Here is a 23,678-nt window from a genome sequence, read left to right as displayed (position 1 = left end):
GGTGGAGAACCCGTTCCTCCATCGATGGGAGAGGGTTGGCTGCTGCTCCTGCTGACTCCATCAATTTGATAGGTGCGGGATTCTGTAATGCTCCGGGTGTCGTGGGTGTGGAGTCAAATGCAGGAGACAGAGAGTTCAATGCTGCGCGTCTTTTAATCGCACCAATGCACCACAGGGTGCTCACAAAAACGTTACGTTCCCAAAACACAGGGAAATCAAAATGTACAATGGGAAACAATCCCGACCGGACACTAACACGTGCCTATACCACAGAGCCGAAGGTTTACATAGAAATAATCCCGCACAACAACCAGGCGGGCCGGCTGTCTAATAAAGACAAACTAATCAAACATTCACAGGTGCTACCACTCAACATACAAGGAGGGGAAGGAAAAACAATCAGTGGCAGCTAATAGGCCGGTGACGACGACCGCCGAGCGCCACCTGCCCGGGAAAGGGAAACACCCTCGGTCGGACTCGTGACAGAGAGGAGGATAAATATATATATATATATATATATATAGAGAGAGAGAGAGAGAGAGAGAGAGAGAGACAGAGAGAGAGGAGGATAAATATATATATATATTTATATATATATATATATATATATATATATAGAGAGAGAGAGAGAGAGACAGAGACAGAGAGAGACAGAGAGAGAGAGAGGAGGATAAATATATATATATATATATATATATATATAGAGAGAGAGAGAGAGAGAGAGAGAGAGAGACAGAGAGAGAGAGAGAGACAGAGAGAGAGAGAGAGACAGAGAGAGAGAGAGACAGAGAGACAGAGAGACAGAGAGAGAGAGAGACAAAGAGAGAGAGACAGAGAGAGAGAGAGAGTATGTGTGCGGGGTTGTCTCAGGGGTGTTAAAGGGGGCTGATAATTTTCCTGCTTGCTAACTGGAAAATAGCTAATTAAAATCCACTTCAGCTAACAGGCTGTCTGGGACTGTGTTAATGACTGCTCTTGCCTGCTTCTCCTCAGGTTAGCCCTTTTCTACAGTCGTAGCTCTGCCTGCTTCTCCTCAGGTTAGCCCTTTTCAACAGTCAGAGCTCTGCCTGCTTCTCCTCAGGTTAGCCCTTTTCAACAGTCGTAGCTCTGCCTGCTTCTCCTCAGGTTAGCCCTTTCCTACAGTCAGAGCTCTGCCTGCTTCTCCTCAGGTTAGCCCTTTCCTACAGTCAGAGCTCTGCCTGCTTCTCCTCAGGTTAGCCCTTTTCAACAGTCAGAGCTCTGCCTGCTTCTCCTCAGGTTAGCCCTTTTCAACAGTCAGAGCTCTGCCTGCTTCTCCTCAGGTTAGCCCTTTCCTACAGTCAGAGCTCTGCCTGCTTCTCCTCAGGTTAGCCCTTTTCAACAGTCAGAGCTCTGCCTGCTTCTCCTCAGGTTAGCCCTTTTCAACAGTCAGAGCTCTGCCTGCTTCTCCTCAGGTTAGCCCTTTCCTACAGTCAGAGCTCTGCCTGCTTCTCCTCAGGTTAGCCCTTTTCAACAGTCAGAGCTCTGCCTGCTTCTCCTCAGGTTAGCCCTTTCCTACAGTCAGAGCTCTGCCTGCTTCTCCTCAGGTTAGCCCTTTTCTACAGTCAGAGCTCTGCCTGCTTCTCCTCAGGTTAGCCCTTTCCTACAGTCAGAGCTCTGCCTGCTTCTCCTCAGGTTAGCCCTTTCCTACAGTCAGAGCTCTGCCTGCTTCTCCTCAGGTTAGCCCTTTTCTACAGTCAGAGCTCTGCCTGCTTCTCCTCAGGTTAGCCCTTTCCTGCAGTCAAATGACCTAGTGGCCTCACGATATCAGAATTAATAAACATATATTTTTTAAACCTCCCAAAATACTATATTTCTACATCAAACAGTTGTGTTATATTTCAGTCTTCTGTGATGTTTATAAAGTGTATTTTTGGAATGCAAATCAAACTGGAATAAATGTCAGCTCTACGTCTGACGTTGTGTAGGTGTCTTCCTTCTTTAAGCCCATAACCATGCGTGTGAGGGGGATACTTCTGTTTCAAAGTAGATTAGACGACCAAGAAACACGCTGTGTGAGCCTGATTTAGCCCACTACAGTAAAATGTTAACTAGCATCACTGGCTGTCTCCCCCTCCTTCCTGCCATAGCAATAGATCCCAAAGCAGTAGATAGTGGCTCTACCCCCCCCCCCCCCTTCAGAAACTACTGTAATCAGTATAGAGATATTCACCTTCAGAGACTACTGTAATCAGTATAGAGATATTCACCTTCAGAGACTACTGTAATCAGTATAGAGATATTCACCTTCAGAGACTACTGTAATCAGTATAGATATTCACCTTCAGAGACTACTGTAATCAGTATAGAGATATTCACCTTCAGAGACTACTGTAATCAGTATAGATATTCACCTTCAGAGACTACTGTAATCAGTATAGAGATATTCACCTTCAGAGACTACTGTAATCAGCATAGATATTCACCTTCAGAGACTACTGTAATCAGTATAGAGATATTCACCTTCAGAGACTACTGTAATCAGCATAGATATTCACCTTCAGAGACTACTGTAATCAGTATAGAGATATTCACCTTCAGCGACTACTGTAATCAGCATAGATATTCACCTTTAGAGACTACTGTAATCAGTATAGAGATATTCACCTTCAGAGACTACTGTAATCAGTATAGAGATATTCACCTTCAGCGACTTCTGTAATCAGTATAGAGATATTCACCTTCAGAGACTACTGTAATCAGTATAGAGAGATTCACCTCCAGAGACTACTGTAATCAGTATAGAGATATTCACCTTCAGAGACTACTGTAATCAGTATAGAGATATTCACCTTCAGAGACTACTGTAATCAGCATAGATATTCACCTTCAGAGACTACTGTAATCAGCATAGAGATATTCACCTTCAGAGACTACTGTAATCAGCATAGATATTCACCTTTAGAGACTACTGTAATCAGTATAGAGATATTCACCTTCAGAGACATATCTAATCAGTATAGAGATATTCACCTTCAGAGACTACTGTAATCAGTATAGATATTCACCTTCAGAGACTACTGTAATCAGTATAGAGATATTCACCTTCAAAGACTACTGTAATCAGTATAGAGATATTCACCTTCAGCAACTACTGTAATCAGCATAGATATTCACCTTTAGAGATTACTGTAATCAGTATAGATATTCACCTTCAGAGACATCTCTAATCAGTATAGAGATATTCACCTTCAGAGACTACTGTAATCAGCATAGATATTCACCTTCAGAGACATCTCTAATCAGTATAGAGATATTCAACTTCAGAGACATCTCTAATCAGTATAGAGATATTCACCTTCAGAGACTACTGTAATCAGCATAGATATTCACCTTCAGAGACTACTGTAATCAGTATAGAGATATTCACCTTCAGCGACTACTGTAATCAGCATAGATATTCACCTTTAGAGACTACTGTAATCAGTATAGAGATATTCACCTTCAGAGACTACTGTAATCAGTATAGAGATATTCACCTTCAGCGACTTCTGTAATCAGTATAGAGATATTCACCTTCAGAGACTACTGTAATCAGTATAGAGAGATTCACCTCCAGAGACTACTGTAATCAGTATAGAGATATTCACCTTCAGAGACTACTGTAATCAGTATAGAGATATTCACCTTCAGAGACTACTGTAATCAGTATAGAGATATTCACCTTCAGAGACTACTGTAATCAGCATAGATATTCACCTTCAGAGACTCCTGTAATCAGTATAGATATTCACCTTCAGAGACTACTGTAATCAGCATAGATATTCACCTTCAGAGACTACTGTAATCAGTATAGAGATATTCACCTTCAGAGACATATCTAATCAGTATAGAGATATTCACCTTCAGAGACTACTGTAATCAGTATAGATATTCACCTTCAGAGACTACTGTAATCAGTATAGAGATATTCACCTTCAAAGACTACTGTAATCAGTATAGAGATATTCACCTTCAGCAACTACTGTAATCAGCATAGATATTCACCTTTAGAGATTACTGTAATCAGTATAGATATTCACCTTCAGAGACATCTCTAATTAGTATAGAGATATTCACCTTCAGAGACATCTCTAATCAGTATAGAGATATTCACCTTCAGAGACTACTGTAATCAGCATAGATATTCACCTTCAGAGACATCTCTAATCAGTATAGAGATATTCAACTTCAGAGACATCTCTAATCAGTATAGAGATATTCACCTTCAGAGACATCTCTAATCAGTATAGAGATATTCACCTTCAGAGACTACTTTAATCAGCATAGATATTCACCTTCAGGGACATCTCTAATCAGTATAGAGATATTCACCTTCAGAGACTACTGTAATCAGCATAGATATTCACCTTCAGAGACATCTCTAATCAGTATAGAGATATTCACCTTCAGAGACATCTCTAATCAGTATAGAGATATTCACCTTCAGAGACATCTCTAATCAGTATAGAGATATTCACCTTCAGAGACGACTGTAATCAGTATAGAGATATTCACCTTCAGAGACATCTCTAATCAGTATAGAGATATTCACCTTCAGAGACATCTCTAATCAGTATAGAGATATTCACCTTCAGAGACAGCTCTAATCAGTATAGAGAACACAGTTGAAACTAAAACATTGTTTCTTGAGTCGCTCTTTAAATTCCCCCTCATTCCACTGCATCTCCCCGAGGAAGAGACAGGAGGTACATGGGCCTCACCATGGTAACTAGAGATGTCAATCACAACAGACTTCCTCCTTCAAGATCTGTTATTCCTTTCTGACTGATCAAAGCCACGAACTAAAACAAAGACAGTCTCTTGATGTAAATATCAGAAGATGTTTATATCTGGCACATTTTTCATCTCCATCGTGTTGTTTCTGTATAATTAATGATTCAAAAAACTTTCAGCTCTTTATTTTTGTATCTTTTGTTTTCAGAACATTTCTACATTTGATCTTTTAGCGGTTCATTTCTTTAGCCTGGGTACCATTTTTTATTTTTTTATTTTAAAGCTAACACTCCACTCCATGAAGTCTGTGTCATATTCTTTGACAAAAGAAAGGAGAGGCAAGGAGTGGAATGTAGTAGCTGAACAGAGATGGTAACCAGGCTATAATTTATCAGGAGGACAAAGAGATAATTGTACCTGTTGTTAACCATAGATATCTGTGTTCTGTAACTATGAGATGTTATACAGTGCAGTCAGAGGTGATGGATGCTCTTTGTCGTTTCCTGCTGGATTGGGAGTTTTGTACTTGATATCTTCTTTCTCTAATCTCATATATTATAATGACATAAATTAGTTGGACTATTCTGTGTTCTTGCTATTCTCTCTATAGTGTAACTGGCTGATGAACCTGACTAGGAGGTCAGTAAACTACTGTCTCAGTCAGACTGTTGTCCTAGTCACCGATGAACCTGACTAGGAGGTCAGGAAACTACTGTCTCAGTCAGACTGTTGTCCTAGTCACCGATGAACCTGACTAGGAGGTCAGGAAACTACTGTCTCAGTCAGACTGTTGTCCTAGTCACTGATGAACCTGACTAGGAGGTCAGGAAACTACTGTCTCAGTCAGACTGTTGTCCTAGCCACTGATGAACCTGACTAGGGGGTCAGTAAACTACTGTCTCAGTCAGACTGTTGTCCTAGTCACTGATTAACCTGACTAGGAGGTCAGTAAACTACTGTTAATCAGACTGTTGTCCTAGCCTCCATAGGGAGAAAAGCTGTTATAACAAGACTACAATACAGACTGGACTCCATCGATCCAATGTGACAAATGGCCATGTTTTAAATGGTCTGGCTCTCTGTCTGAGTTAAACATCTCTGTGAGTTAGAAAAATCTATGATGAAAAAAAGACAAGAAGTGCCAACTCAGGTCTCTTTCGGAGCCAAGGGGTTGATTGTTCACCGAGACCTTTTCTGTTCAGCTGCCTGCCAGACTGGTTCTGAAAAGATGCCAGTTTCCCGAACCAACAATGTCTTTCCAACAGCACAATAACGACCTGTCGTCTGTCGAAAGCCACCAGCTTTCAGGAGTTAATTGGATTTTTTATATTTTTTTAAAAAGCAATATAAAATGGTCCTTGGTAATAATATGTCCTTATAGATTCTCATCTCTTCAGACAAAGCCGCTAATTGTTTCAGTCTGAATGTGAGAGTTCCTGTGATGTCACCTTGAGTCTGTGTCATAATATTCAGTGTTACTGTAGCAGAGAATAATACATTAGATTGTCAAACTCTAACGATATACGTGTTGTAATTCAGTTAGCAGACAGGCACTCAGAACGGTGGCATCCATACAACGTCAAAGAGAAGTCTCCTGGATTAAACAATACTTTCAGACATCAACTACCGCAACGACTAACACAGACAACAGTTAGTCTTTAGTTAAGAATGACAGATGAAGCCACGTTACTGTGTAGTATAGTACTGAACCATGTTACTGTGTAGTATAGTACTGAACCATGTTACTGTGTAGTATAGTACTGAACCATGTTACTGTGTAGTATAGTACTGAACCATGTTACATTACTGAACCACGTTACTGTGTAGTATAGTACTGAACCATGTTACTGTGTAGTATAGTACTGAACCATGTTACATTACTGAACCATGTTACTGTGTGGTATAGTACTGAACCATGTTACTGTGTAGTATAGTACTGAACCATGTTACATTACTGAACCACGTTACTGTGTAGTATAGTACTGAACCATGTTACTGTGTAGTATAGTACTGAACCATGTTACTGTGTAGTATAGTACTGAACCATGTTACATTACTGAACCACGTTACTGTGTAGTATAGTACTGAACCATGTTACTGTGTAGTATAGTACTGAACCATGTTACATTACTGAACCACGTTACTGTGTAGTATAGTACTGAACCATGTTACTGTGTAGTATAGTACTGAACCATGTTACTGTGTAGTATATTACTGAACCATGTTACATTACTGAACCACGTTACTGTGTAGTATAGTACTGAACCATGTTACTGTGTAGTATAGTACTGAACCATGTTACTGTGTAGTATAATACTGAACCATGTAACATTACTGAACCATGTTAATGTGTAGTATATTACTGAACCATGTTACATTACTGAAGCCACGTTACTGTGTAGTATAGTACTGAACCATGTTACTGTGTAGGATAATACTGAACCGTGTTACTGTGTAGTATAATACTGAACCATGTTACTGTGTAGTATAGTACTGAACCGTGTTACTGTGTAGTATAGTACTGAACCATGTTACATTACTGAACCATGTTACATTACTGAGCCATGTTACTGTGTAGTATAGTACTGAACCATGTTACTGTGTAGTATACTGAACCATGTTACTGTGTAGTATAATACTGAACCATGTTACTGTGTAGTATAGTACTGAACCATGTTACTGTGTAGTATAGTACTGAACCATGTTACTGTGTAGTATAGTACTGAACCATGTTACTGTGTAGTATAATACTGAACCATGTTACTGTGTAGTATAATACTAAACCATGTTACTGTGTAGTATAATACTAAACCATGTTACTGTGTAGTATAATACTAAACCATGTTACTGTGTAGTATAGTACTGAACCATGTTACATTACTGAACCCTGTTACTGTGTAGTATATTACTGAACCATGTTACTGTGTAGTATATTACTGAACCATGTTACTGTGTAGTATAATACTGAACCATGTTACTGTGTAGTATAGTACTGAACCATGTTACTGTGTAGTATAATACTGAACCATGTTACTGTGTAGTATAATACTGAACCATGTAACATTACTGAGCCATGTTACTGTGTAGTATATTACTGAACCATGTTACATTACTGAGCCATGTTACTGTGTAGTATAATACTGAACCATGTTACTGTGTAGTATAATACTAAACCATGTTACTGTGTAGTATAGTACTGAACCATGTTACATTACTGAGCCATGTTACTGTGTAGTATAATACTAAACCATGTTACTGTGTAGTATAGTACTGAACCATGTTACTTTACTGAACCCTGTTACTGTGTAGTATATTACTGAACCATGTTACTGTGTAGTATATTACTGAACCATGTTACTGTGTAGTATAATACTGAACCATGTTACTGTGTAGTATAGTACTGAACCATGTTACTGTGTAGTATAATACTGAACCATGTTACTGTGTAGTATAATACTGAACCATGTAACATTACTGAGCCATGTTACTGTGTAGTATATCACTGAACCATGTTACATTACTGAGCCATGTTACTGTGTAGTATAATACTGAACCATGTTACTGTGTAGTATAATACTAAACCATGTTACTGTGTAGTATAGTACTGAACCATGTTACATTACTGAGCCATGTTACTGTGTAGTATAATACTGAACCATGTTACTGTGTAGTATAATACTAAACCATGTTACTGTGTAGTATAGTACTGAACTATGTTACATTACTGAACCCTGTTACTGTGTAGTATATTACTGAACCATGTTACTGTGTAGTATATTACTGAGACATGTTACTGTGTAGTATAATACTGAACCATGTTACTGTGTAGTATAGTACTGAACCATGTTACTGTGTAGTATATTACTGAACCATGTTACTGTGTAGTATAGTACTGAACCATGTTACTGTGTAGTATAATACTGAACCATGTTACTGTGTAGTATAATACTGAACCATGTCACTGTGTAGTATAATACTGAACCATGTTACTGTGTAGTATAGTACTGAACCATGTTACTATGTAGTATAATACTGAACCGTGTTACTGTGTAGTATAGTACTGAACCATGTTACATTACTGAACCATGTTACTGTGTAGTATAGTACTGAACCGTGTTACTGTGTAGTATAATACTGAACCATGTTACTGTGTAGTATAATACTGAACCATGTCACTGTGTAGTATAATACTGAACCATGTTACTGTGTAGTATAATACTGAACCATGTTACTGTGTAGTATAATACCGAACAGTGTTACTGTGTAGGTAATAGGGATGTCATTGAGATGACAGGTCAGAGTGCAGGCAGAGATATAATACAAATTCATAGCCTTCTGTATCACCAACTATGCAGGGTGGCAAGCCTGCTCAAAATTCCAAGCGGATGGTTGTTTGCGAAGTGAGTTGGTGCTTCGGCAGAGAAAATAATCACCTAACGTGGGGCTCGAACCCACGACCCTGAGATTAAGAGTCTCATGCTCTACCGACTGAGCTAGCCAGGTACCTCAATGGTGATCTTGACTTGGTTTGAAAATCGTACATCCCAGTTTCTGCAAAATATGGTGATCAGTGAGTGTTGTTGATGGATCCTGTGGTGCAATCTGTTAGCGTGTTGTACTTATACAGCAGTATAAAGCAATTAGATGACAAGGTTATGAGTTCAAGCCCCACCAGGAGCAAGTATTCTTCTTGCCTGTCTATTTCTTGTCCGGAAAATAATAATTTATTCAAGCCATTTAGGAGTACAATTCATTGGTATTAGGTATGTCATTCAGATGACAGGTCAGAGTGCAGGCAGAGATAGAATACAAATTCATAGCCTTCTCTATCACCAACTATGCAGGGTGGCAAGCCTGCTCGAAATTCCAAGCGGATGGTTGTTTGCGAAGTGAATTGGTGCTTCGGCAGAGAAAATAATCACCTAATGTGGGGCTCGAACCCACGACCCTGAGATTAAGAGTCTCATGCTCTACCGACTGAGCTAGCCAGGTGCCTCAATGGTGATTTTGACTTGGTTTGAATATCGTACATCCCAGTTTCTGCAAAATATGGTGATCAGTGAGTGTTGTTGATGGATCCTGTGGTGCAATCTGTTAGCGTGTTGTACTTATACAGCAGTATACAGCAATTAGATGCGAAGGTTATGAGTTCAAGCCCCCCAGGAGCAAGTATTCTTCTTGAAGCCTCTGCCTGTCTATTTCTTGTCCAGAAAAGGAGCATTTATTCAATCCATTTAGGAGTACAATTCATTGGTAATAGGTATGTCATTCAGATGACAGGTCAGAGTGCAGGAAGAGCTAGAATACAAATTCATAGCCTTCTGTATCACCAGCTATGCAGGCTGGCAAGCCTGCTCGAAATTCCAAGAGGATGGCTGTTTGCGAAGTGAGTTGGTGCTTCGGCAGCGAAAACATTCACCTAACGTGGGGCTCGAACCCACGACCCTGAGATTAAGAGTCTCATGCTCTACCGAGTGAGCTAGCCAGGTACCTGAATAATATTTTTGACTTGGTACGAATATCGTACAGCCCCGTTTCTGCAAAATATGGTGATCAGTGAGTGTTGTTGATGGATCCTGTGGTGCAATCTGTTAGCGTGTTGTACTTATACAGCAGTATACAGCAATTAGATGACAAGGTTATGAGTTCAAGCCCCAAGCTTTGAAGCCTCTGCCTGTCTATTTCTTGTCCGGAAAATGATAATTTATTCAAGCCATTTAGGAGTACAATTCATTGGTAATAGGTATGTCATTGAGATGACAGGTCAGAGTGCAGGCAGAGATAGAATACAAATTCATAGCCTTCTGTATCACCAACTATGCAGGGAGGCAAGCCTGCTCGAAATTCCAAGCGGATGGTTGTTTGCGAAGTGAGTTGGTGCTTCGGCAGAGAAAATAATCACCTAACGTGGGGCTCGAACCCACGACTCTGAGATTAAGAGTCTCATGCTCTACCGACTGAGCTAGCCAGGTACCTGAATAGTATTTTTGACTTGGTATGAATATCGTACAGCCCAGTTTCTGCAAAATATGGTGAAAAGTGAGAGTGTTGTTGATGGATCCTGTGGTGCAATCTGTTAGCGTGTTGTACTTATACAGCAGTATACAGCAATTAGATGGCAAGGTTATGAGTTCAAGCCCCACCAGGAGCAAGTATTGTTCTTGAAGCCTCTGCCTGTCTCTTTCTTGTCCGGAAAATGATAATTTATTCAAGCCATTTAGGAGTACAATTCATTGGTAATAGGTATGTCATTGAGATGACAGGTCAGAGTGCAGGCAGAGCTAGAATACAAATTCATAGCCTTCTGTATCACCAACTATGCAGAGTGACAAGCCTGCTCGAAATTCCAAGCGGATGGTTGTTTGCGAAGTGAGTTGGTGCTTCGGCAGAGAAAATAATCACCTGACGTGGGGCTCGAAACCACGACTCTGAGATTAAGAGTCTCATGCTCTACCGACTGAGCTAGCCAGGTACCTGAATAGTATTTTTGACTTGGTACGAATATCGTATAGCCCAGTTTCTGCAAAATATGGTGATCAGTGAGAGTGTTGTTGATGGATCCTGTGGTGCAATCTGTTAGCGTGTTGTACTTATACAGCAGTATACAGCAATTAGATGACAAGGTTATGAGTTCAAGCCCCACCAGGAGCAAGTATTGTTCTTGAAGCCTCTGCCTGTCTATTTCTTGTCCGGAAAATGATAATTTATTCAAGCCATTTAGGAGTACAATTCATTGGTAATAGGTATGTCATTGAGATGACAGGTCAGAGTGCAGGCAGAGATAGAATACAAATTCATAGCCTTCTGTATCACCAACTATGCAGGGTGGCAAGCCTGCTCGAAATTCCAAGCGGATGGTTGTCTGCGAAGTGAGATAGAACACAAATTCATAGCCTTCTGTATCACCAACTATGCAGGGTGGCAAGCCTGCTCGAAATTCCAAGCGGATGGTTGTTTGCGAAGTGAGTTGGTGCTTCGGCAGAGAAAATAATCACCCAGCGTGGGGCTCGAACCCACGACCCTGAGATTAAGAGTCTCATGCTCTACCGACTGAGCTAGCCAGGTACCTCAATGGTGATCTTGACTTGGTTTGAATATCGTACATCCCAGTTTCTGCAAAATATGGTGATCAGTGAGTGTTGTTGATGGATCCTGTGGTGCAATCTGTTAGCGTGTTGTACTTATACAGCAGTATACAGCAATTAGATGACAAGGTTATGAGTTCAAGCCCCACCAGGAGCAGGTATTGTTCTTGAAGCCTCTGCCTGTCTCTTTCTTGTCCGGAAAATGATAATTTATTCAAGCCATTTAGGAGTACAATTCATTGGTAATAGGTATGTCATTGAGAAGACAGGTCATAGTGCAGGCAGAGATAGAATACACATTCATAGCCTTCTGTATCACCAACTATGCAGGGTGGCAAGCCTGCTCGAAATTCCAAGCGGATGGTTGTCTGCGAAGTGAGATAGAATACAAATTCATAGCCTTCTGTATCACCAACTATGCAGGGTGGCAAGCCTGCTCGAAATTCCAAGCGGATGGTTGTTTGCGAAGTGAGTTGGTGCTTCGGCAGAGAAAATAATCACCCAGCGTGGGGCTCGAACCCACGACCCTGAGATTAAGAGTCTCATGCTCTACCGACTGAGCTAGCCAGGTACCTCAATGGTGATCTTGACTTGGTTTGAATATCGTACATCCCAGTTTCTGCAAAATATGGTGATCAGTGAGTGTTGTTGATGGATCCTGTGGTGCAATCTGTTAGCGTGTTGTACTTATACAGCAGTATAAAGCAATTAGATGACAAGGTTATGAGTTCAAGCCCCACCAGGAGCAAGTATTCTTCTTGCCTGTCTATTTCTTGTCCGGAAAATGATAATTTATTCAAGCCATTTAGGAGTACAATTCATTGGTAATAGGTATGTCATTCAGATGACAGGTCAGAGTGCAGGCAGAGATAGAATACAAATTCATAGCCTTCTGTATCACCAACTATGCAGGGAGGCAAGCCTGCTCGAAATTCCAAGCGGATGGTTGTTTGCGAAGTGAGTTGGTGCTTCGGCAGAGAAAATAATCACCTAACGTGGGGCTCACGACCCTGAGATTAAGAGTCTCATGCTCTACCGACTGAGCTAGCCAGGTACCTCAATGGTGATCTTGACTTGGTTTGAATATCGTACATCCCAGTTTCTGCAAAATATGGTGATCAGTGAGTGTTGTTGATGGATCCTGTGGTGCAATCTGTTAGCGTGTTGTACTTATACAGCAGTATAAAGCAATTAGATGACAAGGTTATGAGTTCAAGCCCCACCAGGAGCAAGTATTCTTCTTGCCTGTCTATTTCTTGTCCGGAAAATGATCATTTATTCAAGCCATTTAGGAGTACAATTCATTGGTAATAGGTATGTCATTCAGATGACAGGTCAGAGTGCAGGCAGAGATAGAATACAAATTCATAGCCTTCTGTATCACCAACTATGCAGGGAGGCAAGCCTGCTCGAAATTCCAAGCGGATGGTTGTTTGCGAAGTGAGTTGGTGCTTCGGCAGAGAAAATAATCACCTAACGTGGGGCTCGAACCCACGACCCTGAGATTAAGAGTCTCATGCTCTACCGACTGAGCTAGCCAGGTGCCTCAATAGTATTTTTGACTTGGTACGAATATCGTACAGCCCAGTTTCTGCAAAATATGGTGATCAGTGAGTGTTGTTGATGGATCCTGTGGTGCAATCTGTTAGCGTGTTGTACTTAAACAGCCGTATACAGCAATTAGATGACAAGGTTATGAGTTCAAGCCCCACTAGGAGCAAGTATTGTTCTTGAAGCCTCTGCCTGTCTATTTCTTGTCCGGAAAATGATAATTTATTCAAGCCATTTAGGAGTACAATTCATTGGTAATAGGTATGTCATTCAGATGACAGGTCAGAGTGCAGGCAGAGATAGAATACAAATTCATAGCCTTCTGTATCACCAACTATGCCCACGACCCACGACCCTGCAACTATGCAGGGTGCTCGAAATTCCAAGCGGATGGTTGTTTGCGAAGTGAGTTGGTGCTTCGGCAGAGAAAATAATCACCCAACGTGGGGCTCGAACCCACGACCCTGAGATTAAGAGTCTCATGCTCTACCGACTGAGCTAGCCAGGCACCTCAATGCTGATCTTGACTTGGTTTGAATATCGTACATCCCAGTTTCTGCAAAATATGGTGATCAGTGAGTGTTGTTGATGGATCCTGTGGTGCAATCTGTTAGCGTGTTGTACTTATACAGCAGTATAAAGCAATTAGATGACAAGGTTATGAGTTCAAGCCCCACCAGGAGCAAGTATTCTTCTTGCCTGTCTATTTCTTGTCCGGAAAATGTTAATTTATTCAAGCCATTTAGGAGTACAATTCATTGGTAATAGGTATGTCATTGAGATGACAGGTCAGAGTGCAGGCAGAGATAGAATACAAATTCATAGCCTTCTGTATCACCAACTATGCAGGGTGGCAAGCCTGCTCGAAATTCCAAGCGGATGGTTGTTTGCGAAGTGAGTTGGTGCTTCTGCAGAGAAAATAAACACCTAACGTGGGGCTCGAACCCACGACCCTGAGATTACGAGTCTCATGCTCTACCGACTGAGCTAGCCAGGTGCCTCAATCGTGATTTTGACTTGGTTTGAATATCGTACATCCCAGTTTCTGCAAAATATGGTGATCAGTGAGTGTTGTTGATGGATCCTGTGGTGCAATCTGTTAGCGTGTTGTACTTATACAGCAGTATACAGCAATTAGATGACAAGGTTATGAGTTCAAGCCCCACCAGGAGCAAGTATTCTTCTTGAAGCCTCTGCCTGTCTATTTCTTGTCCGGAAAATGATAATTTATTCAAGCCATTTAGGAGTACAATTCATTGGTAATAGGTATGTCATTGAGATGACAGGTCAGAGTGCAGGCAGAGATAGAATACAAATTCATAGCCTTCTGTATCACCAAATATGCCCACGACCCACGACCCTGCAACTATGCAGGGTGCTCAAAATTCCAAGCGGATGGTTGTTTGCGAAGTGAGTTGGTGCTTCGGCAGAGAAAATAATCACCCAACGTGGGGCTCGAACCCACGACCCTGAGATTAAGAGTCTCATGCTCTACCGACTGAGCTAGCCAGGTACCTCAATGCTGATCTTGACTTGGTTTGAATATCGTACATCCCAGTTTCTGCAAAATATGGTGATCAGTGAGTGTTGTTGATGGATCCTGTGGTGCAATCTGTTAGCGTGTTGTACTTATACAGCAGTATAAAGCAATTAGATGACAAGGTTATGAGTTCAAGCCCCACCAGGAGCAAGTATTCTTCTTGCCTGTCTATTTCTTGTCCGGAAAATGTTAATTTATTCAAGCCATTTAGGAGTACAATTCATTGGTAATAGGTATGTCATTGAGATGACAGGTCAGAGTGCAGGCAGAGATAGAATACAAATTCATAGCCTTCTGTATCACCAACTATGCAGGGTGGCAAGCCTGCTCGAAATTCCAAGCGGATGGTTGTTTGCGAAGTGAGTTGGTGCTTCGGCAGAGAAAATAATCACCTAACGTGGGGCTCGAACCCACGACCCTGAGATTAAGAGTCTCATGCTCTACCGACTGAGCTAGCCAGGTGCCTCAAAAGTATTTTTGACTTGGTACGAATATCGTACAGCCCAGTTTCTGCAAAATATGGTGATCAGTGAGTGTTGTTGATGGATCCTGTGGTGCAATCTGTTAGCGTGTTGTACTTAAACAGCAGTATACAGCAATTAGATGACAAGGTTATGAGTTCAAGCCCCACTAGGAGCAAGTATTGTTCTTGAAGCCTCTGCCTGTCTATTTCTTGTCCGGAAAATGATAATTTATTCAAGCCATTTAGGAGTACAATTCATTGGTAATAGGTATGTCATTCAGATGACAGGTCAGAGTGCAGGCAGAGATAGAATACAAATTCATAGCCTTCTGTATCACCAACTATGCCCACGACCCACGACCCTGCAACTATGCAGGGTGCTCGAAATTCCAAGCGGATGGTTGTTTGCGAAGTGAGTTGGTGCTTCGGCAGAGAAAATAATCACCCAACGTGGGGCTCGAACCCACGACCCTGAGATTAAGAGTCTCATGCTCTACCGACTGAGCTAGCCAGGTACCTCAATGCTGATCTTGACTTGGTTTGAATATCGTACATCCCAGTTTCTGCAAAATATGGTGATCAGTGAGTGTTGTTGATGGATCCTGTGGTGCAATCTGTTAGCGTGTTGTACTTATACAGCAGTATAAAGCAATTAGATGACAAGGTTATGAGTTCAAGCCCCACCAGGAGCAAGTATTCTTCTTGCCTGTCTATTTCTTGTCCGGAAAATGTTAATTTATTCAAGCCATTTAGGAGTACAATTCATTGGTAATAGGTATGTCATTGAGATGACAGGTCAGAGTGCAGGCAGAGCTAGAATACAAATTCATAGCCTTCTGTATCACCAACTATGCAGGGTGGCAAGCCTGCTCGAAATTCCAAGCGGATGGTTGTTTGCCAAGTGAGTTGGTGCTTCGGCAGAGAAAATAATTACCCAACGTGGGGCTCGAACCCACGACCCTGAGATTAAGAGTCTCATGCTCTACCGACTGAGCTAGCCAGGTACCTCAATGGTGATCTTGACTTGGTTTGAAAATCGTACATTCCAGTTTCTGCAAAATATGGTGATCAGTGAGTGTTGTTGATGGATCCTGTGGTGCAATCTGTTAGCGTGTTGTACTTATACAGCAGTATACAGCAATTAGATGACAAGGTTATGAGTTCAAGCCCCACCAGGAGCAAGTATTGTTCTTGAAGCCTCTTCCTGTCTATTTCTTGTCCGGAAAATGATAATTTATTCAAGCCATTTAGGAGTACAATTCATTGGTAATAGGTATGTCATTGAGATGACAGGTCAGAGTGCAGGCAGAGATAGAATACAAATTCATAGCCTTCTGTATCACCAACTATGCAGGGTGGTAAGCCTGTCGAAATTCCAAGCGGATGGTTGTTTGCGAAGTGAGTTGGTGCTTCGGCAGAGAAAATAATTACCCAAAGTGGGGCTTAAACCCACGACCATGAGATTAAGAGTCTCATGCTCTACCGACTGAGCTAGCCAGGTACCTTAATGGTGATCTTGACTTGGTTTGAAAATCGTACATCCCAGTTTCTGCAAAATATGGTGATCAGTGAGTGTTGTTGATGGATCCTGTGGCGCAATCTGTTAGCGTGTTGTACTTAAACAGCAGTATACAGCAATTAGATGACAAGGTTATCAGTTCAAGCCCCACTAGGAGCAGGTATTTTTCTTGAAGCCTCTGCCTGTCTATTTCTTGTCCGGAAAATGATAATTTATTCAAGCCATTTAGGAGTACAATTCATTGGTAATAGGTATGTCATTGAGATGACAGGTCAGAGTGCAGGCAGAGATAGAATACAAATTCATAGCCTTCTGTATCACCAACTATGCAGGGTGGCAAGCCTGTCGAAATTCCAAGCGGATGGTTGTTTGCCAAGTGAGTTGGTGCTTCGGCAGAGAAAATAATTACCCAACGTGGGGCTCGAACCCACGACCCTGAGATTAAGAGTCTCATGCTCTACCGACTGAGCTAGCCAGGTACCTCAATGGTGATCTTGACTTGGTTTGAAAATCGTACATCCCAGTTTCTGCAAAATATGGTGATCAGTGAGTGTTGTTGATGGATCCTGTGGTGCAATCTGTTAGCGTGTTGTACTTATACAGCAGTATACAGCAATTAGATGACAAGGTTATGAGTTCAAGCCCCACCAGGAGCAAGTATTGTTCTTGAAGCCTCTTCCTGTCTATTTCTTGTCCGGAAAATGATAATTTATTCAAGCCATTTAGGAGTACAATTCATTGGTAATAGGTATGTCATTGAGATGACAGGTCAGAGTGCAGGCAGAGATAGAATACAAATTCATAGCCTTCTGTATCACCAACTATGCAGGGTGGTAAGCCTGTCGAAATTCCAAGCGGATGGTTGTTTGCGAAGTGAGTTGGTGCTTCGGCAGAGAAAATAATTACCCAACGTGGGGCTCAAACCCACGACCCTGAGATTAAGAGTCTCATGCTCTACCGACTGAGCTAGCCAGGTACCTCAATGGCGATCTTGACTTGGTTTGAAAATCGTACATCCCAGTTTCTGCAAAATATGGTGATCAGTGAGTGTTGTTGATGGATCCTGTGGTGCAATCTGTTAGCGTGTTGTACTTATACAGCAGTATACAGCAATTAGATGACAAGGTTATGAGTTCAAGCCCCACCAGGAGCAAGTATTGTTCTTGAGGCCTCTTCCTGTCTATTTCTTGTCCGGAAAATTATAATTTATTCAAGCCATTTAGGAGTACAATTCATTGGTAATAGGTATGTCATTGAGATGACAGGTCAGAGTGCAGGCAGAGATAGAATACAAATTCATAGCCTTCTGTATCACCAACTATGCAGGGTGGTAAGCCTGTCGAAATTCCAAGCGGATGGTTGTTTGCGAAGTGAGTTGGTGCTTCGGCAGAGAAAATAATTACCCAAAGTGGGGCTCGAACCCACGACCATGAGATTAAGAGTCTCATGCTCTACCGACTGAGCTAGCCAGGTACCTCAATGGTGATCTTGACTTGGTTTGAAAATTGTACATCCCAGTTTCTGCAAAATATGGTGATCAGTGAGTGTTGTTGATGGATCCTGTGGTGCAATATGTTAGCGTGTTGTACTTATACAGCAGTATACAGCAATTAGATGACAAGGTTATGAGTTCAAGCCCCACTAGGAGCAGGTATTGTTCTTGAAGCCTCTGCCTGTCTATGCCTTGTCCGGAAAATGTTAATTTATTCAAGCCATTTAGGAGTACAATTCATTGGTAATAGGTATGTCATTCAGATGACAGGTCAGAGTGCCGGCAGAGCTAGAATACAAATTCATAGCCTTCTGTATCACCAACCATGCAGAGTGGCAAGCCTGTTCGAAATTCCAAGCGGATGGTTGTTTGCGAAGTGAGTTGGTGCTTCGGCAGAGAAAATAATCACCTAACGTGGGGCTCGAACCCACGACCCTGAGATTAAGAGTCTCATGCTCTACCGACTGAGCTAGCCAGGAACCTGAATAGTATTTTTGACTTGGTACGAATATCGTACAGCCCAGTTTCTGCAAAATATGGTGATCAGTGAGTGTTGTTGATGGATCCTGTGGTGCAATCTGTTAGCGTGTTGTACCTATACAGCAGTATACAGCAATTAGATGACAAGGTTATGAGTTCAAGCCCCACTAGGAGCAAGTATTGTTCTTGAAGCCTCTGCCTGTCTATTTCTTGTCCGGAAAATGATCATTTATTCAAGCCATTTAGGAGTACAATTCATTGGTAATAGGTATGTCATTGAGATGACAGGTCAGAGTGCAGGCAGAGATAGAATACAAATTCATAGCCTTCTGTATCACCAACTATGCAGGGTGGTAAGCCTGTCGAAATTCCAAGCGGATGGTTGTTTGCGAAGTGAGTTGGTGCTTTGGCAGAGAAAATAATTACCCAAAGTGGGGCTCGAACCCACGACCATGAGATTAAGAGTCTCATGCTCTACCGACTGAGCTAGCCAGGTACCTCAATTGTGATCTTGACTTGGTTTGAAAATCGTACATCCCAGTTTCTGCAAAATATGGTGATCAGTGAGTGTTGTTGATGGATCCTGTGGTGCAATATGTTAGCGTGTTGTACTTATACAGCAGTATACAGCAATTAGATGACAAGGTTATGAGTTCAAGCCCCACTAGGAGCAAGTATTGTTCTTGAAGCCTCTGCCTGTCTATTTCTTGTCCGGAAGATGATAATTTATTCAAGCCATTTAGGAGTACAATTCATTGGTAATAGGTATGTCATTCAGATGACAGGTCAGAGTGCCGGCAGAGCTAGAATACAAATTCATAGCCTTCTGTATCACCAACCATGCAGAATGGCAAGCCTGTTCGAAATTCCAAGCGGATGGTTGTTTGCGAAGTGAGTTGGTGCTTCGGCAGAGAAAATAATCACCTAACGTGGGGCTCGAACCCACGACCCTGAGATTAAGAGTCTCATGCTCTACCGACTGAGATAGCCAGGTACCTGAATAGTATTTTTGACTTGGTACGAATATCGTACAGCCCAGTTTCTGCAAAATATGGTGATCAGTGAGTGTTGTTGATGGATCCTGTGGTGCAATCTGTTAGCGTGTTGTACTTATACAGCAGTATACAGCAATTAGATGACAAGGTTATGAGTTCAAGCCCCACTAGGAGCAAGTATTGTTCTTGAAGCCTCTGCCTGTCTATTTCTTGTCCGGAAAATGATAATTTATTCAAGCCATTTAGGAGTACAATTCATTGGTAATAGGTATGTCATTGAGATGACAGGTCAGAGTGCAGGCTGAGATAGAATACAAATTCATAGCCTTCTGTATCACCAACTATGCAGGGTGGCAAGCCTGCTCGAAATTCCAAGCGGATGGTTGTCTGCGAAGTGAGATAGAATACAAATTCATATCCTTCTGTATCACCAACTATGCAGGGTGGCAAGCCTGCTCGAAATTCCAAGCGGATGGTTGTTTGCGAAGTGAGTTGGTGCTTCGGCAGAGAAAATAATCACCTAAAGTGGGGCTCGAACCCACGACCCTGAGATTAAGAGTCTCATGCTCTACCGACTGAGCTAGCCAGGTACCTCAATGGTGATCTTGACTTGGTTTGAATATCGTACATCCCAGTTTCTGCAAAATATGGTGATCAGTGAGTGTTGTTGATGGATCCTGTGGTGCAATCTGTTAGCGTGTTGTACTTATACAGCAGTATACAGCAATTAGATGACAAGGTTATGAGTTCAAGCCCCACCAGGAGCAAGTATTGTTCTTGAAGCCTCTGCCTGTCTCTTTCTTGTCCGGAAAATGATAATTTATTCAAGCCATTTAGGAGTACAATTCATTGGTAATAGGTATGTCATTGAGATGACAGGTCAGAGTGCAGGCAGAGATAGAATACAAATTCATAGCCTTCTGTATCACCAACTACGCAGGGTGGCAAGCCTGCTCGAAATTCCAAGCGGATGGTTGTTTGCGAAGTGAGTTGGTGCTTCGGCAGAGAAAATAATCACCCAGCGTGGGGCTCGAACCCACGACCTGAGATTAAGAGTCTTATGCTCTACCGACTGAGCTAGCCAGGTACCTCAATGGTGATCTTGACTTGGTTTGAATATCGTACATCCCAGTTTCTGCAAAATATGGTGATCAGTGAGTGTTGTTGATGGATCCTGTGGTGCAATCTGTTAGCGTGTTGTACTTATACAGCAGTATACAGCAATTAGATGACAAGGTTATGAGTTCAAGCCCCACCAGGAGCAAGTATTGTTCTTGAAGCCTCTGCCTGTCTCTTTCTTGTCCGGAAAATGATAATTTATTCAAGCCATTTAGGAGTACAATTCATTGGTAATAGGTATGTCATTGAGATGACAGGTCAGAGTGCAGGCAGAGCTAGAATACAAATTCATAGCCTTCTGTATCACCAGCTATGCAGGGTGGCAAGCCTGCTCGAAATTCCAAGCGGATGGTTGTTTGCGAAGTGAGTTGCTGCTTCGGCAGAGAAAATAAACACCCAGCGTGGGGCTCGAAACCACGACTCTGAGATTAAGAGTCTCATGCTCTACCGACTGAGATAGCCAGGTACCTCAATGGTGATCTTGACTTGGTTTGAATATCGTACATCCCAGTTTCTGCAAAATATGGTGATCAGTGAGAGTGTTGTTGATGGATCCTGTGGTGCAATCTGTTAGCGTGTTGTACTTATACAGCAGTATACAGCAATTAGATGACAAGGTTATGAGTTCAAGCCCCACCAGGAGCAAGTATTGTTCTTGAAGCCTCTGCCTGTCTCTTTCTTGTCCGGAAAATGATAATTTATTCAAGCCATTTAGGAGTACAATTCATTGGTAATAGGTATGTCATTGAGATGACAGGTCAGAGTGCAGGCAGAGCTAGAATACAAATTCATAGCCTTCTGTATCACCAGCTATGCAGGGTGGCAAGCCTGCTCGAAATTCCAAGCGGATGGTTGTTTGCGAAGTGAGTTGCTGCTTCGGCAGAGAAAATAAACACCCAGCGTGGGGCTCGAAACCACGACTCTGAGATTAAGAGTCTCATGCTCTACCGACTGAGATAGCCAGGTACCTGAATAGTATTTTTCACTTGGTACGAATATCGTACAGCCCAGTTTCTGCAAAATATGGTGAAAAGTGAGAGTGTTGTTGATGGATCCTGTGGTGCAATCTGTTAGCGTGTTGTACTTATACAGCAGTATACAGCAATTAGATGACAAGGTTATGAGTTCAAGCCCCACCAGGAGCAAGTATTGTTCTTGAAGCCTCTGCCTGTCTCTTTCTTGTCCGGAAAATGATAATTTATTCAAGCCATTTAGGAGTACAATTCATTGGTAATAGGTATGTCATTGAGATGACAGGTCATAGTGCAGGCAGAGATAGAATACAAATTCATAGCCTTCTGTATCACCAACTATGCAGGGTGGCAAGCCTGCTCGAAATTCCAAGCAGATGGTTGTCTGCGAAGTGAGATAGAATACAAATTCATAGCCTTCTGTATCACCAACTATGCAGGGTGGCAAGCCTGCTCGAAATTCCAAGCGGATGGTTGTTTGCGAAGTGAGTTGGTGCTTCGGCAGAGAAAATAATCACCCAGCGTTGGGCTCGAACCCACAACCCTGAGATTAAGAGTCTCATACTCTACCGACTGAGCTAGCCAGGTACCTCAATGGTGATCTTGACTTGGTTTGAATATCGTACATCCCAGTTTCTGCAAAATATGGTGATCAGTGAGTGTTGTTGATGGATCCTGTGGTGCAATCTGTTAGCGTGTTGTACTTATACAGCAGTATACAGCAATTAGATGACAAGGTTATGAGTTCAAGCCCCACCAGGAGCAAGTATTGTTCTTGAAGCCTCTGCCTGTCTCTTTCTTGTCCGGAAAATGATAATTTATTCAAGCCATTTAGGAGTACAATTCATTGGTAATAGGTATGTCATTGAGATGACAGGTCAGAGTGCAGGCAGAGATAGAATACAAATTCATAGCCTTCTGTATCACCAACTACGCAGGGTGGCAAGCCTGCTCGAAATTCCAAGAGGATGGTTGTTTGCGAAGTGAGTTGGTGCTTCGGCAGAGAAAATAATCACCCAGCGTGGGGCTCGAACCCACGACCTGAGATTAAGAGTCTCATGCTCTACCGACTGAGCTAGCCAGGTACCTCAATGGTGATCTTGACTTGGTTTGAATATCGTACATCCCAGTTTCTGCAAAATATGGTGATCAGTGAGTGTTGTTGATGGATCCTGTGGTGCAATCTGTTAGCGTGTTGTACTTATACAGCAGTATACAGCAATTAGATGACAAGGTTATGAGTTCAAGCCCCACCAGGAGCAAGTATTGTTCTTGAAGCCTCTGCCTGTCTCTTTCTTGTCCGGAAAATGATAATTTATTCAAGCCATTTAGGAGTACAATTCATTGGTAATAGGTATGTCATTGAGATGACAGGTCAGAGTGCAGGCAGAGCTAGAATACAAATTCATAGCCTTCTGTATCACCAGCTATGCAGGGTGGCAAGCCTGCTCGAAATTCCAAGCGGATGGTTGTTTGCGAAGTGAGTTGGTGCTTCGGCAGAGAAAATAAACACCCAGCGTGGGGCTCGAAACCACGACTCTGAGATTAAGAGTCTCATGCTCTACCGACTGAGATAGCCAGGTACCTGAATAGTATTTTTGACTTGGTACGAATATCGTACAGCCCAGTTTCTGCAAAATATGGTGAAAAGTGAGAGTGTTGTTGATGGATCCTGTGGTGCAATCTGTTAGCGTGTTGTACTTATACAGCAGTATACAGCAATTAGATG

The 23,678-nt window shown here is 42.0% G+C and overlaps 9 non-coding genes across 9 annotated transcripts; all 9 read right to left on the bottom strand.

Moving 5' to 3' along the window:
• Positions 1-9,164: 9,164 nt before the first annotated feature.
• Positions 9,165-9,237, bottom strand: trnak-cuu (transfer RNA lysine (anticodon CUU)). The gene has a single exon. It is a non-coding gene; the product is annotated as a tRNA-Lys (tRNA).
• Positions 9,238-11,726: 2,489 nt separating this feature from the next.
• Positions 11,727-11,799, bottom strand: trnak-cuu (transfer RNA lysine (anticodon CUU)). The gene has a single exon. It is a non-coding gene; the product is annotated as a tRNA-Lys (tRNA).
• A 518-nt stretch (positions 11,800-12,317) lies between these two features.
• On the bottom strand, positions 12,318-12,390 carry trnak-cuu (transfer RNA lysine (anticodon CUU)). The gene has a single exon. It is a non-coding gene; the product is annotated as a tRNA-Lys (tRNA).
• Positions 12,391-13,289: 899 nt separating this feature from the next.
• On the bottom strand, positions 13,290-13,362 carry trnak-cuu (transfer RNA lysine (anticodon CUU)). The gene has a single exon. It is a non-coding gene; the product is annotated as a tRNA-Lys (tRNA).
• Positions 13,363-13,805: 443 nt separating this feature from the next.
• On the bottom strand, positions 13,806-13,878 carry trnak-cuu (transfer RNA lysine (anticodon CUU)). The gene has a single exon. It is a non-coding gene; the product is annotated as a tRNA-Lys (tRNA).
• Positions 13,879-14,294: 416 nt separating this feature from the next.
• trnat-cgu (transfer RNA threonine (anticodon CGU)) lies at positions 14,295-14,367 on the bottom strand. The gene has a single exon. It is a non-coding gene; the product is annotated as a tRNA-Thr (tRNA).
• A 932-nt stretch (positions 14,368-15,299) lies between these two features.
• On the bottom strand, positions 15,300-15,372 carry trnak-cuu (transfer RNA lysine (anticodon CUU)). The gene has a single exon. It is a non-coding gene; the product is annotated as a tRNA-Lys (tRNA).
• A 932-nt stretch (positions 15,373-16,304) lies between these two features.
• On the bottom strand, positions 16,305-16,377 carry trnak-cuu (transfer RNA lysine (anticodon CUU)). The gene has a single exon. It is a non-coding gene; the product is annotated as a tRNA-Lys (tRNA).
• Positions 16,378-17,298: 921 nt separating this feature from the next.
• Positions 17,299-17,371, bottom strand: trnak-cuu (transfer RNA lysine (anticodon CUU)). The gene has a single exon. It is a non-coding gene; the product is annotated as a tRNA-Lys (tRNA).
• Positions 17,372-23,678: the final 6,307 nt, after the last annotated feature.

This window comes from Oncorhynchus mykiss, unplaced genomic scaffold (genome assembly GCF_057628025.1).
Source record: "Oncorhynchus mykiss isolate SJ-2025 unplaced genomic scaffold, ASM5762802v1 scaffold93, whole genome shotgun sequence".
Taxonomy (NCBI): domain Eukaryota; kingdom Metazoa; phylum Chordata; class Actinopteri; order Salmoniformes; family Salmonidae; genus Oncorhynchus; species Oncorhynchus mykiss.
This window is presented reverse-complemented; position numbering and strand designations above follow the sequence as displayed.